This window comes from Monomorium pharaonis, chromosome 6 (genome assembly GCF_013373865.1).
Source record: "Monomorium pharaonis isolate MP-MQ-018 chromosome 6, ASM1337386v2, whole genome shotgun sequence".
Lineage (NCBI taxonomy): Eukaryota > Metazoa > Arthropoda > Insecta > Hymenoptera > Formicidae > Monomorium > Monomorium pharaonis.
Window position 1 is genome coordinate 17,907,134 of NC_050472.1, and position 17,990 is coordinate 17,925,123.

General features: G+C 35.6%; 2 long non-coding RNA genes across 2 annotated transcripts; one reads left to right on the forward strand and one right to left on the reverse strand.

Moving 5' to 3' along the window:
• Positions 1–158: 158 nt before the first annotated feature.
• Positions 159–2,306, forward strand: LOC118646175. The gene is made up of 2 exons (XR_004963733.1): positions 159–264; positions 2,008–2,306. It is a non-coding gene; the product is annotated as an uncharacterized LOC118646175 (long non-coding RNA).
• A 14,261-nt stretch (positions 2,307–16,567) lies between these two features.
• LOC118646272 lies at positions 16,568–17,857 on the reverse strand. Its single transcript, XR_004963811.1, has 2 exons — positions 17,587–17,857; positions 16,568–17,336 (listed from the first exon to the last, which is right to left on the reverse strand). It is a non-coding gene; the product is annotated as an uncharacterized LOC118646272 (long non-coding RNA).
• Positions 17,858–17,990: the final 133 nt, after the last annotated feature.

The window sequence follows — 17,990 nt, forward strand, 5'->3', positions numbered from 1 at the left end:
TGTTCTTAAAAGATATAGCGACATGAAGCTGCTGCAAGAGCAGATGTTGCAACAACAACATCAAATTAATCAGCTCTTGCAGCAGCAACAGCAAATGTTGCAGCTATTTTTATAATATACAACAGCCGCAACAACAACCGCAACAACAGTCGCAACAACAGCCGCAACAACAACTGCAACCATTGCAGCAGTAAGAGCAGCAGCAGGAGCAGCAGGACCAAGAGCAGCAACAGCAGGAGCAGCAGCAGCAGCAAGAGATTAACGGTATAATTTACTGGTATATTTATAAATATTATTACACGGAAAAAAAATTACTCTTAAATTGAAATTTATGTATTCAAATTAACGCGATCCTCGTTTTAAATATAAGCAACAATATATAATCTTCTTAAAAGAATTTGAAAATCTTGAATTTCAAGATATTATAGCCTTATTTCAATACTGTAAGTATTATTTTTAAAATATAATATAATTGTTTTGATAATTCCCAGACAGCACATGTAGATTATGAGAACGATAATAGGATATTGCGAAAGTATATTGCAATATTCGTATAATATTAGAGATACGTCTGTGATATGGCGAGTATATACTCATAACGTACTATGTCCGCGTTGCCTTATCCCATAGAATTTCGCTGGCAGTTTGTGAGAATATACCGAATATATCTTAAGAATGTTATACGTATATCTAAAGTATATCTTCAGTATATTCATAATATGTCTACAGTATGTTCACATTATATGGGCTCATGCATAATGAGAGGAATAAGGAACAAGGAATTAAACATACAGAATTAGCAAGAAGAAATAAGAAGAGGAATTAATCATTTCGCACATCAGGAAGCTATCGCGAGAAATGAAGCGTAATATCTGTTGAATACGCTGGGGTGCTTTGGGAAATTATGCTCAGATAATTGTAGGTTATAACCTAAATAATATATGTATATATATATATATATATATATTATTATAGTTTACGTTACTATATTATATCTTATGTGCATACCAGAGTTATCTGGGCGTAATTCCTGAGAAAACCACGTTGTCCGTGAGTTCGTGTTCGCACGTTCACACCCTACACTTCACCACGTGTCTGCATCACACGGCAGACGAAAATGCGTAACGTTACAGATCATAGATAGCGTTGACATGATTCACTTTCGATATTACGCGGATATTTTGGAAATATGTGATAGATATACATGAGATATATCATAGGATATTTTACGGATGTTTTGAGTATATTAGATATAAGCTCAGTATATTCAGTAGGAGTTGCGAAGTTCAGTCGCTATATTCTAAGTTTATCTTGAGGATATATCAAAATGACATTCTACTGAGACGTTATATGAATGTTTTACGTATATTCGGTATGATCACAGTACATTACGTATGAGAGTATAATATTCGTACGATATCTGGTGCTGTCTGGGTTTTATTCTAAGAAAATTATAATCTTTGATTTAAACATGTAGTATTTTCTATCCAATATTTTTCTTTTCCATTCAAGAAAATTATTCTTAACAAGAATATTATTTTCTTGATTAAACTATATAAAATTTTGAAATAAATCTTCATTCAAGTAAATCTTTTTCATTTAACGCGATATAATCTCATTTCAAGATTTCCATTTTGAAACTGGAGATATTATCAAAACAAGAATAATCTTTTTTCTGTGTAGTATTTCTCAAAATAGTATTGATCCTATTTTATTATAACAGATAAATTATTATCCCTCACATACACATACATATTCTCCAAATTTTATAGAGTGAAAAATACTGTCACTATAATTTTACAATTTTACTTATTACTCACTTCTTGCTCTATAAAATTTGGAGAGAAGATTTACATATGTGTACGTATGTGTGTGTGTGTGTGTGTGTGTGTGTGTGTGTGTGTGTGTGTGTGTGTGTGTGTGTGTGTGTGTGTGTGTGTGTGTGTGTAGAATATACAAAAATTTTGTAAATAATTTTTTACATTATTTTATTAATTTTGTTTTTAGAACGTCGAATACACGGAAAATCTCGTGCACGGTGGTATCGCCAACGGGCGGGTTTGACCCGCTATAGTTGGAGAGGAAGAATGAACAGAGGAAGAGGAAATGAGAGAGGCAGAGGACAAGAGAGAGGAAGAGGACGAAGGGGACGAGGAAAAGACCTCCCTAAATTTATAAATATTAATATGTAATATTAAGGGGATCCGGGAGTGACAGAGTTACCGACATTTTTTTGGGAACTTGAATTTTCGAATTGGAGTAACAGAATGCAAAATCCTTTTACAGGATTAAAGTACGCACAAAAATGAAGAGGGCGACGTACGATTTGTTCTAATAAATAAAAAAAAATTGTTATTTATTAGTCACCTAACGACAATATTTGCTTCATACAAAAAATCTATAGTTTATATGTATAAAATAATCACGTCGCCCCCTAGAAAAAACTCTCAGGAATAATATCGTGCAATTAGAAATAAGATTAGAATCCTAGAAAAAAAGATTCGCATTCCGCAAATTGGAAAATGAAAAAACGAAAATTTGGGTTATGTACACGTAAAAAGTCGATAAGTAGAGCAATATGAGAAAAATTTTTTTCGTTTTCAATATAAAATCCAATTTATAGATTAATATTAATATGTGTACTTTAATTCTGGAAAAGGATTTCTAAATCTATACAAGAAATACATATAAAATCTCATTAATGATGTGCACGAATGACTCTACCTTATCGACCTCGATCAAATTTCAAAGGCACTCCTGGATCCTCTTAAGTGTTATATTAATATTATATATTTAATAATAAATAAAAAAATGTTATTATTTAACATGTTAGAGATGATTTATTTAATATTCCAGGAAAACATTTTGTATATGTATAAAAATATGTATAAAAATATATGGACATATATAAAATATGTCCATATAAATTTATACTAATTTCTTTTTTTTGTAAAATTTTTGTTTGGTATAAAAAAATAAGTTATACTGAAAAGACAAAAACTATTTTAAAAAATCATTTTTGCATTGCTTTTTTTACAAAAAATTATATATAAAAAATGAAAAATATTATCCATATATAATTATATATATTGTATGAATGAGAAATATACGATTATATGTATATCAGCAATTTTTCTTATTTCTTCAAACTTAACTTTTTGTAAAAGAAATAATGCACAAATTTTTTAAAATTAGTTTCTGTTTTTTCGGTATAACTATTATTTATTTTATATCAAACAGAAATTTTGCAAAAAAAAAAGAAATTACTATAAACTTAAATGAATATTTTATATATATTTGTTTTTATATAAAAAAATTTTGCCCGGAATAACATATTCTTTAAATAAGAAACGTACATGTTGGCCAAGAGTGGATCCATACATTTACAAATTTTAATTTTTATATTTACTTTGTACTTTGAAAAAATCATCGTGTATATAATAATTGTACAAATTTATAAAAAGCTTGTCGGAAAATATTCCATTTATTAGTACATGGCGCATCGTATCGCCAAGACAATCCTAAGATTCGAAATCATACGGCTATAGCTATGAGAGAAAAGGAAAGTCGAGAACAGCTCGAGAAATAAAAAAAGACGGTTCGAGTGAGAAAGAAACGGAGCGAGGAGCAAAAGAGACGGCAGATGCTCCCGCCGCTCGACGCTGTTCGAGGAGTGGGGGACCCCTCCACAGGAGCTGCGTGCAGGCGGTGCAGACAGATTTGCTGGCGAAAGCATCTGAACTGGCATCGCTGCACCAGGGTACAGTATCTCTCTTGCGCATGATTGGTCGTCCGACTTGGAGAGAGGATGACTGCAGCCATCCTGCGAAGCGGCGCTGCCAGTCGACGGAGATTGGACAGACGACACCTGGAGGGGGAAGACTTGCTCTCTGGACGTTGCTGTGGCGCGATGATTGGCGGAGCGATCGAGAGAAGGGGAACGCGACTCCCCGAGTATAAAAAGACAGGCGAGGAGCTCTAGTGAGCTTTCGCGTGCGGATTTTCGAACGGTAAACATATCGTGAGTTTGTGCGTCACGACTTTCGTATAATTAACACCCCACGTCGGATAAAGGGGACATACGAACTAACCGTTGCGCTGAATGCGAGTAAGCGTGAACGTTCCGCGGGATTGCGATAATCGAACAGTTCCATGTAATTAATGAAAACGGGCCGAAAGCTAGTAAACCCGAAACGTCTAGTGATAGTAAAGCAATCCGATAACCCGTGAAGAAGCGTCGCGTACGGGAATTGTGCAACCCTTTGACTAATGAACATCACGAAACGAGTGTGAATTTAAGCGACGCGTACGGGAGACGATTGTGATATTTCTCTTCTGAAAGAAGTGAATAAATCTTTTGTTATTATTTTATTTACAAAAGCAAGTGTATTAAGTTACCTCAGTGCGAATAAGTCCGATCCTAGTTCCTACGACGAATCCTGGAGAACCTAGAAAATAGAAATCCCGTTAACAACGAAAGCGCCGAACAAACAATTAACCTAAAATACTTACCTGGTGACGGCGGTCCTGGAGAGTTTTGGCGATTGACGGCAGCACCTGAAACAAAAAGGGAAAGAATTAGTAAAGAACAAATAAAGTGTAGAACGCGTAGTGTAAAGAAGACAGAGACCAGTGCAGGGTCCGGAACGTCCAATCTTTGCTCCTAGGCAGGTTAAAGGAGCAGGGCGACTGTAAAAAAAGGGCAGAAAAGGTACGTGAGTTCAACTAACGGAAAGCCACAAAAATTCTCGTTAACGCGTAATCCGGTCACAACCTAACCTTGAAACCGCCTCCAGGGAGTGACAGAGCGGAGCTGTCACCGACTCCATCCACAGGTAGCCTGCAGGAAAACCAAGATGCAGCAGCCAAGGCAACGGACGCAGCAACCGAGCGAAGCGAGACGAGACAGTCTGGTGTTGGACTCGAAAGGTTGGACGAGCGCGGAAACGCGTGACAAACTTATAGATTCGCGAAAATTACGAAAACTGCGAATTAAAAATATTTATTTTATTTTGAGTGAATTTTCTGTGATATTTTATATCAGCATTTTATATTACATTATTATTTTCGTTACGTTAACGATACACGTCAGTTTGACAGAAAACTGTCACAAAGAACAGCGAATTTAATTTCGTTATTATTTTCTATTATCATCTAACTTTACGCATTATATGTCAAAGGCGCAATATTATATTCTGTTACGTAGTTATTACTTATTACTTTTTTAATTCATTTAGTAGCGAAAGCGCAATTATTAGTTTAAGATTAAATATTAATAACCAGTTCAATATACGAATAGTTAGTATGTTCAAGTTAAAACGAAAGTTACAAAACTTTCATTTAGTTACAGTAATTATTATTATTTTCCGTTTATGGATATCATTTTAGTTACTTACGCATATTGCATGCTGATCACAATACTGTGACTTATTTTTGTTGTATTACAGTACATTATTTTCTATTTAGTCATTTTGTGATAATAAAATATATAGTTCATTATTCTATTCTAGTTTTAGCTTTTAGAGTTAAGTTAGAATTAAGTGTAAGCCGTGGCACTCGAAAGTGCAGCTGTGACAGGCAGGCAGCACGCCTGCGTATTTGACGTTAGCTGACAACGGCACTTTTCAGTGTCAACAACTACACCCAGCTATCCTGTACGGAGACCGGAGACTGAATGATCTTATTGGCTGGATGTCAGGTGGAGGGGAGCACTACTCCCGCGAGCGCTGGTGATTGGCCAGGACAACGATCCGGCAGTGAGCGTCAGTGGGGCGAGTTCCTATTGGACGAGGCGCCCGAGGAGGACACGCGAGCCTCCGATTGGCTGAAAAGAGCGTGCGGCGGATGACGGGGCGACCCGGTATAAAACGGGATGACGCGGCGTCCGATCAGGGTTGCCGGATTAGGGGTTTTCCCCCTAAATTTAGGGGTATTTTACTTCGATTAGAGGTAAAATTTTTAGGGGATTCTTTAGGGGTTTTTGAAAATAGATTAAAAGTAATGTAGGGGGAAAAATATTTAGCAAATTTTTTAAAGATTTTTAAAAATACCATTTAAAAAAAAACTTTTTTAACTAAATTAGCTACACGGGAATGTTTTGGTTGCTCATGTTTCAAATAACTATAGTCATCAAAGTGATTGGCTGCTACCTTTGGATCAGCCAATCACTTTCAAATGCTACTTAGCCGTAATAGCCATTCAGTGAGCGGTTGTGCTTCTGGATGCACCCAATGAATGCTTAGTTTTTCCATTGGATCTAATTTTAAAATGTTATATTAAATTAGACAATTGAGGATCAATAGGGCACCGTTCAATTGTATTAATGTAGAGTTCATCTTTTTCTGTAAAGAGAGAAGATAGCTGATTAATTAATCAATAGCATTATTAAAAAGAGTGAATTCTAAAAATTTGTAAAAATGCCCAAAGAAAAAATAAAAAAATACACACAAAAGTATGTGAAAAATTGGGAGAAGGACCCAAATTTTAAAGGTAGGTATTTACAATAATTAAATATAAATTTTTTGAAGAGGTTAAAGTTTATTTCGCTTTTACATATTGAGTTCTTTGTACATTCTTTTACATATGTACACTCACTCGAAAAAAAAGCGGTACACCTAAAATTTGTCAAAAAATCACTAAACTTCCAATGACGATAACTACGCAAGTAATAAAGATAGAAAGGTTTCTAAAAAAAGAAATTAAAGCTTCAAATGTCTACTTTAAGAATTGATTTAGTAAAATTTTGCGCAATAATTTTTTTCAAAATGGCGTATGACAAAGCGAGAGCATGCGAAATTGAAAAATATTGGTCTGAGTTTGCGACGATCCATGGCGTGAGGCAAGTATCGCAACTTAATGGGATAAAAAGCATGCGCTAGTACAGAGTTTTCCCTTCAAAATGCTTTTTTACTCGTCTCGATGCGATGATTTTTCGCTGAGATATGCGCATTTAAAGTAAAAAACTGCCTTTTTATTCAAATGGGCATATCAGCGAAAAATCATCGTATCGAGATGAGTAAAAAAGCATTTTGAAGGGAAAACTTTGTACTATCGCATGCTTTTTATTCCATTAAGTTGCAATACTTGCCTCATGCCATGGATCGTCGCAAAATTGGACCAATATTTTTCAATTTTGAGTGTTTTTGCTTTGTCATACGCCATTTTGAAAAAACGTATCACACATAACTGTGATATAAAATTTTTTTAAGTGGCAATCCGAATCTTGAAAATGCTTCTTGAAAAACTTTGCTAGCTGTATTAGGTGCTGAGATATTCAATTTTGAATTTTTAACAATGCCCAATTTTAACTATTGCAAGAACAAAAATTCCGGGTTTCGCTAACAACTATGGTTAGTTTTTATTTTAAAACTCGAAACCGTCCTCGGATTGTCAGCGTTCGACGTATATGTGCATGTGTGTTGTGTACCTGACTTCCCACGAAATTTTACTACTCCAGACTCACATTAAAACAAGCAAATCTGAGTAGTTACGCGAACGAAGCTTCCCCATTAGGGAATTTTGATATTCGATTTTACCACGTAGAAAAAATCATTAAGCTGTATCAGTTTTAGGAATTGCGATATCTAATAAAAATAGACGACTTTCATCTGACTATTTCTTATTAAAAGGTTTTACCGTCGGCATTAGCATTACCCAATGTGCACCACGGGGAGGTTGCGCGATCGGAATTTGCACATTATGGGGCTCTGAAAAGTGCCGTTTTGTGTGTGTGTGCGTGTGTGGCGGGGAGGTATTTACCTCAAGGATAAGGACCCCGTGGCTCGTCAGTTCCACGGTATTTTGTGACTCCAAACCTTCCTTGGGTGTGTGCGCGCGTGTGTGTGCGTGTGTGTGCGTGTGTGTGAGCGCGAGGGTGTGTAAGCGTAAGTCTATGCGTGAAAGAGAGAGAGATAGAGAGAGAGAGAGAGAGAGAGAGAGAGAGGGCGAGAGATACTATTGCATTAATAGTGTGTATGACCACCTCTTGCACGAATAACTTCCTCCATGCGACGAGGCATACACTTTATAAGAGTTTGAATTTCAGCTTGCGTAATGTTCGTCGATTCATCTGTCGCCCTATCTCTCTCTCCCTCTCTCTCTCTCTCTCTCCTCTCTCTCCTCTCTCTCATCCTCATCTCGTCTCCTCTGCTCTCTCTCTCTCTCTCTCTCTCTCTCTCTCTCTCTCTCTCTCTCCCTCTCTCTCTCCCTCTCCCTCTCCCGCTCCCTCTCCCTCCTCCCTCGCCTCTCCCTCCTCTCCCTCTCCCCTCTCCCTCTCCCTCTCCCTCTCCCTCTCGCCCTCTTCCCTCTCCTCTCCCTCTCCCTCTCCCTCTGCCCCTCTCGCTCCCTCTCCTCGTCCCCCCCTCTTCCTCTCCCTCCCTCTCCCTCTCCTCGCCCCTTCCCCTCCCCCCTCCCTCTCCCTTCTCCTCTCCCTCTCCCTCTCCCTTTCCCTCCCCCTCCCCCCCTCTCCTCTCTCTCTCACTCTCTCTCTCTCTCTCTCTCGCTCACGCATAGACAAGGAAGGTTTGGATTCGCAAAATACCGTGGAACTGATGAGCCACGGGGTCATCCTTGAGTTAAACACCCCTACCCCCCCCCACACATACACAAAACGGCACTTTTCAGAGCCCCATGATGTGCAAATTCCGATCGTAAAATCTTTTAATAAGAAATAGTCAGATGAAACTCGTCTATTTTTATTAGATATCGCAATTCTTGAAACTGATACAGTCCAATGAACTTTTTCTACGTGGTAAAATCAAATATCAAAATTCCCTAATGAGGAAGCTTCGTTCGCATAACTACTCAGATTTGCTTGTGTTAATGGACGGGATTCATAGACCGAACTTAAGCTCAAGCATTGTCTTAAGTCTAGCTTCGAGCCGACTTGAGACTTACTTAACCAATGAAATAACAGCATTGACGTCTCAAGATCGTGCTTAAGCTAGAACTTGAACAAGATTCGACTATGAATTCCGGCCAATGTGAGTCTGGAGTAGTAAAATTTCGTGGGAAGTCAGCTATGCAACACACATGCACATGTACGTCGAACGCTTACAATCCGAGAACGGTTTCGAGTTTTAAAATAAAGACTAACCATAGTTGTTAGCGAAACCCGGAATTTTTATTCTTGCTATAGTTAAAATTGGGCATTGTTAAAAATTCAAAATTAAATATCTCAGCACCTAATACAGCTAGCAAAGTTTTCCAAGAAGCATTTTCAAGATTCGGATTGCCACTTAAAAAAATTTTATATTACAGTTATGTGTGATAGGTTTTTTCAAAATGGCGGATGACAAAGCAAAAACACGCGAAATTGAAAAATATTGGTCTAATTTTGCGACGATCCATGGCATAAAACAAGTATCGCAACTTAATGGGATAAAAAGCATGCGATAGTACAAAGTTTTCCCTTCAAAATGCTTTTTTACTCATCTTGATACGATGATTTTTCGCTGAGATATGCCCATTTGAATAAAAAGGCAGTTTTTTACTTTAAATGCGCATATCTCAGCGAAAAATCATCGCATCCAGACGAGTAAAAAAGCATTTTGAAGGGAAAACTCTGTACTATCGCATGCTTTTTATCCCATTAAGTTGCGATACTTGCCTCACGCCATGGATTGTCGCAAACTCAGACTAATATTTTTCAATTTCGCATGCTCTCGCTTTGTCATACGCCATTTTGAAAAAAATTATTACGCAAGATTTTACTAAATCAATTCTTAAAGTAGACATTTGAAGCTTTAATTTCTTTTTTTAGAAACCTTTCTATCTTTATTACTCGCGTAGTTATCGTCATTGGAAGTTTAGTGATTTTTTGACAAATTTTAGGTGTACCGCTTTTTTTTCGAGTGAGTGTATAAATAAACAATACAATTTTTAAATTTATATTATACGGAAATGTATATTATATAGGATGGTTGCAACCATATGATCGAGACCCAACAAAGGCGTTTTGCACTTATTGCAACTCGACTATAAATGCACATTAAAAAAGTCTCTTGGAACGTGGCTGTACAAAAAAGCACTTGCAGTGTGCAAATGATAAGCAAATAACTAATAATTTGCCGAAAATAGATAAATTTGTTCAAGTGGTCTTGTCTGATAAAAGGAAAATAGCTGAATTAAAAATTGTGACATACATAGCTGAGCATTGTTCGATAAAAATCATCGATCATCTTTCTATTTTAATAAAAGGTCTCGACGAAGAATCTGAAGTTTTACAAGACATTAAGCTACACCGTACAAAATGTTCGGCCTTAATTAAGAATGTTCTATTGCCATGCATTTTAGAAGAACTACTCGACAATATTAATCAGTCATATTATTCACTGATAATCGATGAATCTACGACAATTGATACAAAAAAAGTTCTTTGTCTAATCATTCGTTACTTTAGTATAGCAAAAAAAAAAATTGTGACATTTTATCGGCTAATTGAAATGGAAGCTGGAACATCGGATGTCATTGTACAGGCAATACTACGACAATTAAAAATCGATGGTTTTCAGTAGAAAAATTAATTGGTCTCGGATGGAGCAAGCGTCAATGTTGGGCGTCATCATTCGGTGTCAACATTATTAAAGGATATAAATCCAGACCTTATCGTGATCACGTGTATATGCCATTCAATGCATCTCGCTGCAGAAGAAGTCTGCAAAGAGCTGCCAAGGCATTTAGATTTTTTGATACGGGAAACGCACAACTGGTTTTCTCATAGTACCAAACGGCAAATCGAATACGCAGAAATTTACAAAACACTCTCAAGTAAAATGCCAAAAAAATTAGTCAAACTATCGAATACGCGATGGCTGGTACGATTTCAAGCAATCAACGTAATATTGGAGCAATGGGATGCATTGAAGCTGCATTTCCAGATCACGCAAAGTAACAAAGAGCATTGCTACACATCTTTTCAACTGTATGAAATGTACTGTACTTTAGAAAACAAATTATTTCTAACGTTTTTAAGTAGTAATCTAAAAGATGTCACGGCAGTAAACAAATTATTTCAGTCCGACAATATCGATCCCGTCAAATTATTTGAAGATGTAAACAATCTTTTATACACACATCTTCAAACGCTTGTTGTTCCATCGGCGCTTCAAAAAATATCACGGTATGAGTTAGCTAACTTTAATTTTTAGCAACATTTAATGGCCCTTTCATGTGTAAATTTCGGGTACGAATTTAATAAGCATGAGCATTAAATCCGAGACTGTCATTCATATTAAAGAACGATGTAGAAACTTTTTAATTATGTTATGCACGCAATTACAAAAAAGATTACCCGATAACATAAAAATACTTGAAAAACTATCAACGTTTTCGCCGGAAATCGCTTCTTTTCAAGTAAAAATGGACATCACTGAAATCGCTGAAAGTTTTAAAAATAGCGTGTGCACCGACATTGATTCAACGATCAGGGAATGGAATCTTCTTCACAGCGTAAGTATCGAAAAATGTATAAGCACTGAAAGCTATTGGATCCAGATATATGAAATTAGAAACGCCGGAACAAAACGTTTTGGAAATATTTCCGAGTTTGTGCTTGCTTTATTGACTTTGCCATTTTTAAATGCCTCGGTCGAACGAGCTTTTTCTATATTAAATATAGTTAAGGACAGATTGCGCAACAATATGTCAATTGCAATGGCCGAAGCAATAATGCACATTCGACTCACACTTAACGTTAATTGCTGTGATTTTAAGCCTACAGTTCGTATGTTAAACGTTTTAATTCAGAAAATGTTTATAACATTGATAACAGCGATGTTGAAACTCTTGACATTTTTCCTGACAATTAAAACTGAAATCTTTATTTCAACTTTTGACAGAAAAAATGTCAGGGAGTTTATTGTGTAAAAGTTAATTGTTAAAATTTCAATAGTTTAAAATATTATGTAATAATTGTTTACTTTAAAATTGTTAGGATGGAGCAGGTCAGGGAAGACGAAAGCGAATCTGTTAAGATTAATGAACTGGACCGCTTTTATTGTACTGAGACGCGTATACAGGTATACAAGTAAGACGGTACGTACGTGTGGAAACAATCGTACGCGCCGAGAACAGAAGCGAGAGGAAGGAGCGTCGGAACGCCACAGAAGGTGGCGTTATCTAAAAGTAACCAATGAGAGAAAAGGATAAAAGCGCCACCATAATCGGTGGTGCCATCATTGACCATAGACGAGAGAATACAGAGAGTGGTCAGGGTGCGAATTGTCCGATCTCTAACATAATATCTCTAACATAATAATCTAAAATAATATTAATTTTTAGTTATTCTAACAAATTGCAATTTATTAGTAAGATGTAAAAAGAAAATGTAATAAAATTTTTAATTGTGTGAGCACGTAAAAAAACATGAATAGCAGAGTTAATAAAATGCAATCATTATTTTCTATGTTTAGTAAATTGTGTTTACGTATTAATTAAGTTATTACTTTTGCTTGATCCTGCTTCTTGTATGCATCTTCTTCATATGTTTGTCGCTATTTGATATTTCATCAGATTTTTCTTTGATGACAGGAGAGATATAACCGTTATTTAGATCCTTCCATAGTAGAATTTGTCAATTCGTGCCACCAGAAGCAAAAAACTGTACGAATGTCTCATTATCTTGGAAAATGCGAGAATATAAATTGGATTGCCTTTTAACAAATCTAAAATCAAAACACGCTATTTCTTGTTATCAGCGAACACAATAATAACACAAAAATTTAATTATCTATCGAAATCATTATATAGCGTATCACATAAACTTATCACCTTTTCAATCAGTGGTTGTATAAATGTGAATCTTTCCACACCATATGAAATTAAAATTTTCAATTACCTTTATTGTAAAATTGTCAGAAGCTGTTAACATAAAATGTCCCGCGAGTAGGCGTCCCGTTGGATGGAATTTGATCATATTCATGGACTTCTTATGAGAATTATAATAAGCCTGTAATTATAAAAGCACCTGTTCTTAAATCATACAATTTGACAAATGTATCCGTACATGTTTTAATATATATTCCATTTGAATGAAAGTCCATATCTAGCAGGAACGAACAAAAAAATTTTACTCTAGATTTCTAAAATATAAACTTTGCTTATAATATAAACTGCTTTTAACAAACCTTTTAGCTGATTAAAAGTGTTGACACAGTCCATTGGTATATTCCAATATAAATATCCCATATTTTAGGATTATTGACACGTCGTGGCGGCGAAAACTATGCCGTATTTAATTATGCTGCAATTAAAGATATTATTTTATATATAATATTCGTTATTATACTCTGGAAAAAAATAATTTTAACTACAAAAAAAATGGTAAAAATTTTTCCCACAGTAGAGTATGTATAAACAATCCAAATAATTTGATTTACTTAATCATAAGTCCCAAAGTAAATTATAATCGTACTTTGGAGAAACTATTTTTTACAAAGTATAATAATTCTACCTAATACTTATGTCTTTCTCTCTTTTTATACTTACATTTTCCACGCGGCAATCACATAGGAAAACACTGTACAACGTATTTGCGCACTTTGCACGGCACGTTGCCAACTTAAAGATGATAGTCTCTTTGATAGGAATATTTAAAGGATTTTAGGGGGAATTAGTGATTGGCTAGAGGGAAGTCGCGAGAGTCATCTGGCAACCCTGCGTCCGATTAACGAATTTTCGCTGGTTCTTTATGCAGGCAACTACGTGCCATTGGAAACCATCACGCGATCTGAAACCGACTTTCGCGCCAAATTAAGCGTGCGATTAAAAGTAGTTGTGTTTTTCTATACGTTCCGCGTAATACGCACCGCGATAACAAAGGCTTCGAGTACACGCGAGCGTGTTAGGCCATCGAGCGATATTTTCGCAAGATAGAAAAAAGCCGAAGCGACATGTGACAAAGATTGATTACGCGAGTAATAGGCGAGTAGAGTTGACATTTCGCTGAATTCAAGTACGCGATCTGCAGAATCGAAATAATTACCTTCCGAACTTTGATCTTACAGACAGAAAAATCCGTACTCGTTTGTGAAAAAGCGACGCGTACGGAACATGTAAATATTTTATACGCGAGTAAGAAGGAGATTTTTTCCGCACACGTTTGTGAAAAAGCAACGCGTTTGGGAATTGTTAGTGAATTTAAGTTACATTTTGGAATAAATTCTGTTGAAGTGTTACATAAAACTTCTGAAAACAGTGTCAGTGATTTTGACAATCCTGCGACGTTCCATGCATGTGATCCCGTGTGACGAATCTTGTTGCGTGACTTGAAAATATATAAACTCGATTAGACTAAGACAGCGAAGGTTACCTATATGGATATACACTTACCCGAGAGAAGTTCCTAAGGGCAGCAACGATCCAGTGAGTCCATGGTGATCCGATCTGGTGGCAACATCTGAGAAGAAAAAGATTAAGAGATTAATTAGTTATCCTTGCTTCTGGGTGGATAAAGGAGCTGGCGACCAGTGCAGTGGCACGAACGACGCTTCATAAAGGTGAGAAATCGTTCATTTTGCTTAGCGAATGTTTCTGCCGACTCTCGGTTCCGGTTACAACCTTGAAATCGGCCACCAGCAGCGCCCAGCATCCCGGACCGGCAGCGGCAGCAGCAATAACATCAGAGCAAGCGTCGGGCGTGACCAAACTTTTCGCAGCCGAAAAGACCGAAAAAAGGACCATCGAGGGTAAAAGCGTCGTTAGCGTAATCCTGCAGCGTACGCAAGACCAGCCGGATGACAAGGCGAGGGGCCAAGAGAAGACCCGACCCGAGTAAAACAGAAGAGCGTAAGATCACGCAACCCCACACAACATTATTTCAAAACTTTTTTTAGTTTACTTAATAGCGGGCGGAAAACCAGCGCGCGCGTTCTTATTTAAATAAATAACAAAGAAAAATTTAGTTTGATCATTTTTTTTTATTTTTTTATATCAATTATTATAAAGTGATATTGTATAGCCATAGGTTAAGGTAATTTCAATTATTTTTGGTTAGTTATGTAAGAACTACAAGCGCAACTCGTGTGCTATAATTTAAGTTTAGTGGGTTTGATCATTTTAAGGCTAAATGCCACATTTATATCTATCTATCTATATATATAAGTACCGGGAGTCTGTATGTCCGGATGTTCCCGAACTCCTTCGTCATTTGTGGCCCGATTCCAATGCAAAAAGTCTCATTTTGTTCCAAATTGTGTGAAGATTGCTCTTATGGGTTTGATTTTTCGATATACAGAATTTTTCAAAAATTTTTTTTATAAAAACCGGGCGTCGGTGTGTCCGTATTTTTTAAATTTTCGCGCACTCTATCGTCATTTGTGGCCTGATTCTAATGCAAAAGGTCTCATTTTATTCCAAATTTTACGAGGATTGCTACTATGGGTTTGGATTTTCAATATACAGGGTCTTTCAAGAATTTTTTTTTATAAAAATCGTAAATTTGTTCGTATTTTGTGTATGTTTGCAAACTCCTTCGTCATTTGTGGCCCGAATTTTTTGCAAAAGGTCTCATTTTATTCTAAATTTTACGAGAATTGTTCTTATGGGTTTGGTTTTTTTATATACAGGGTTATTCAAAAAATAAAAAAAAACGGATGTCTGTCCGTATTTTTTTTATTTTGCCTATTGTGTTGGTCTATTAACAGTGCATAAAATAATTAAAGAGACGTGTGACATATTTGGAAGACTTCTTGGTCCTATCTATCTACGAGCTCCTTCGAGAGAATATTTACAAATTGCTGAGGGTTTTTGGAAACTATGGAATTTTCCACATTGCTTGGGGGTACTTGATGGAAAACATGTCGATGCTTAATGCCCCCCAATTCTGGTACGCTGTACTTTAATTATCACAAACGATACAGCATCGTACTTTTGGCTATATGTGATCACAATTATCAATTTATTTTGGTCAATATTGGATCAATGGGGAAGAACAGTGATGCAGGAATTTATGCAAACAGCGACTTGAATATGGAGAATAGGATGCTGGATATTCCAGAGGGAACCAGTTGCTTAAGCGGAACCGATATACAAGTGCCTTATTTTTTTATTGGGGACGAAGCATTTCCCATTGGAAAGCATTTGATGCGGCCATATTCTGGACGGTATTTGGGGGAACGCAAGAACATATTTAATTACAGACTTTCGCGAGCCCGGCGTATAATAGAGAATACATTTGGAATTTTGGTAAAAAAGTGGAGTATTTATAACAGACCAATTGCTGCGACTCCTGAAAATATCAATAAATATATTTTGGCAACTGTATGTTTGCACAATTTCTTAAGAAACAGAGAAGGTAATATCATACAAATTTAAAAACAATGATGAAATTATTGAAAATAACGAAAATGGTGCAGCATTTGCGACGCACATTAGAGACTTTCTTTGCAATTATTTTATAACTCCAAATGGAATGGTCGATTGGCAGCATGACTATGTAACGAGAGGACAAAATCAAGACATCATCTAAACGTAAACATTTGATCATTGATTACTCACGTGTCATATTGTGAAATGTAATGCTAATATGTATTTATTATGTAAATATAAAATAAATAGTACAAAATTTTTTTAATATTATTATTATTATATATTAGTACACATATTTTTTATTACTAAATTTAATATCACACAATCTTAAAACACGAGTATTATATGTACGAATAAATGCAAATTATTTATTTTATCACAAAAAACACTTTGCTCATAAGTTTTCTTTTCTCCACAAAATTTGCATAATTTCTTGTTTCTTGACTTGTTTTATATGATTATCCAGTTGTTTCAATTCCGCCATAATCAGATTGCAAAATGAAATGTCTGGATCATTCTGCATTTGTGCATCATCTTTTTTGGAATTCAAATGATCTGTAACTGCTTGATTCAAGGTAATAAAAGACGCTTCCAAATAATCGTTTTCATATTCTGCATTTTTAGCGTTTCTTTTATTTAATATATTAGGATTAAATTTACCCTTCATATATGGCGGCTTTTTCAAAGTGCAGGTAGATTTTACGCTTGTTGGAGAAAGGAATGAAGAATTACTTGTATCGGGTGATGATACAACAATTGATGTTCGAAATCGTTAGTATTACTTTCTGTTGTCGAAGGAGGATATGCATGACGCATTATTAAAATTACTGATAGTGGGTGATGTTTCCGGTATTGGGCATTCTTTTATTGGTGAAAATATATTTGCATCAATTTGTTCCAAAAAAGTTCTTTCTTTTTCCAGAGTTTGTTTGCTATGCTGCACCCAATTTGAAATTTCTTTATTTAGACTCTTGTCTTTTGAACAATCAAAAATATTAGATTTTTGGGGAAACTTGATGTTGGTTATCGATCTGAAACCATATCATAGTTGATTAAATTTGTGGATTAATAAAAGTGTGATAAAACAGGTCAATTAATTCTCCTTGACAAACACACATAATCAAGAAAAATTGGAATATAAATATAATAAATCTACTACAAATTATGAATTCTGATTCTATTATAAATTTTAGTGAAATCTCAATTTCTTTAAAATTATAATATTCTACTTTATACCATTTGGCTAATAAGATCACAGAATCGAATGTAATAAATTCTTACTTTTTAGTTTTGACAAATTTGTCAATATATTTCATAGACTCGAAGTATACAAATCCTCGTCTTTTGGAAGCTCCACTTCCATTTGTTGTTTCACTTTGTCTTTTTTTCTTTTCTTTAGAGAAAGATTCTCTTAGACGGGTCCACCGAGTGCAGCAAACATCCGCTGAAATATATGTACAATACAGTTACTTCGCCTACAGCATGAAATATTGCTGCAACGTTGCAGAAATATTATTTTGCAAGATTGGAATATTGCAGAAAATATTGCTGCAATATTGCAGCAATATTCCTATGTCCGCTCCAAAACAATATTGTGCAATATGTCTGCAATATTTCTGCAATATTCCCCGTAAGATTTCTGTAATATTTCAGCAATATTGCTGCAATATTTCTTGTAAGATTGC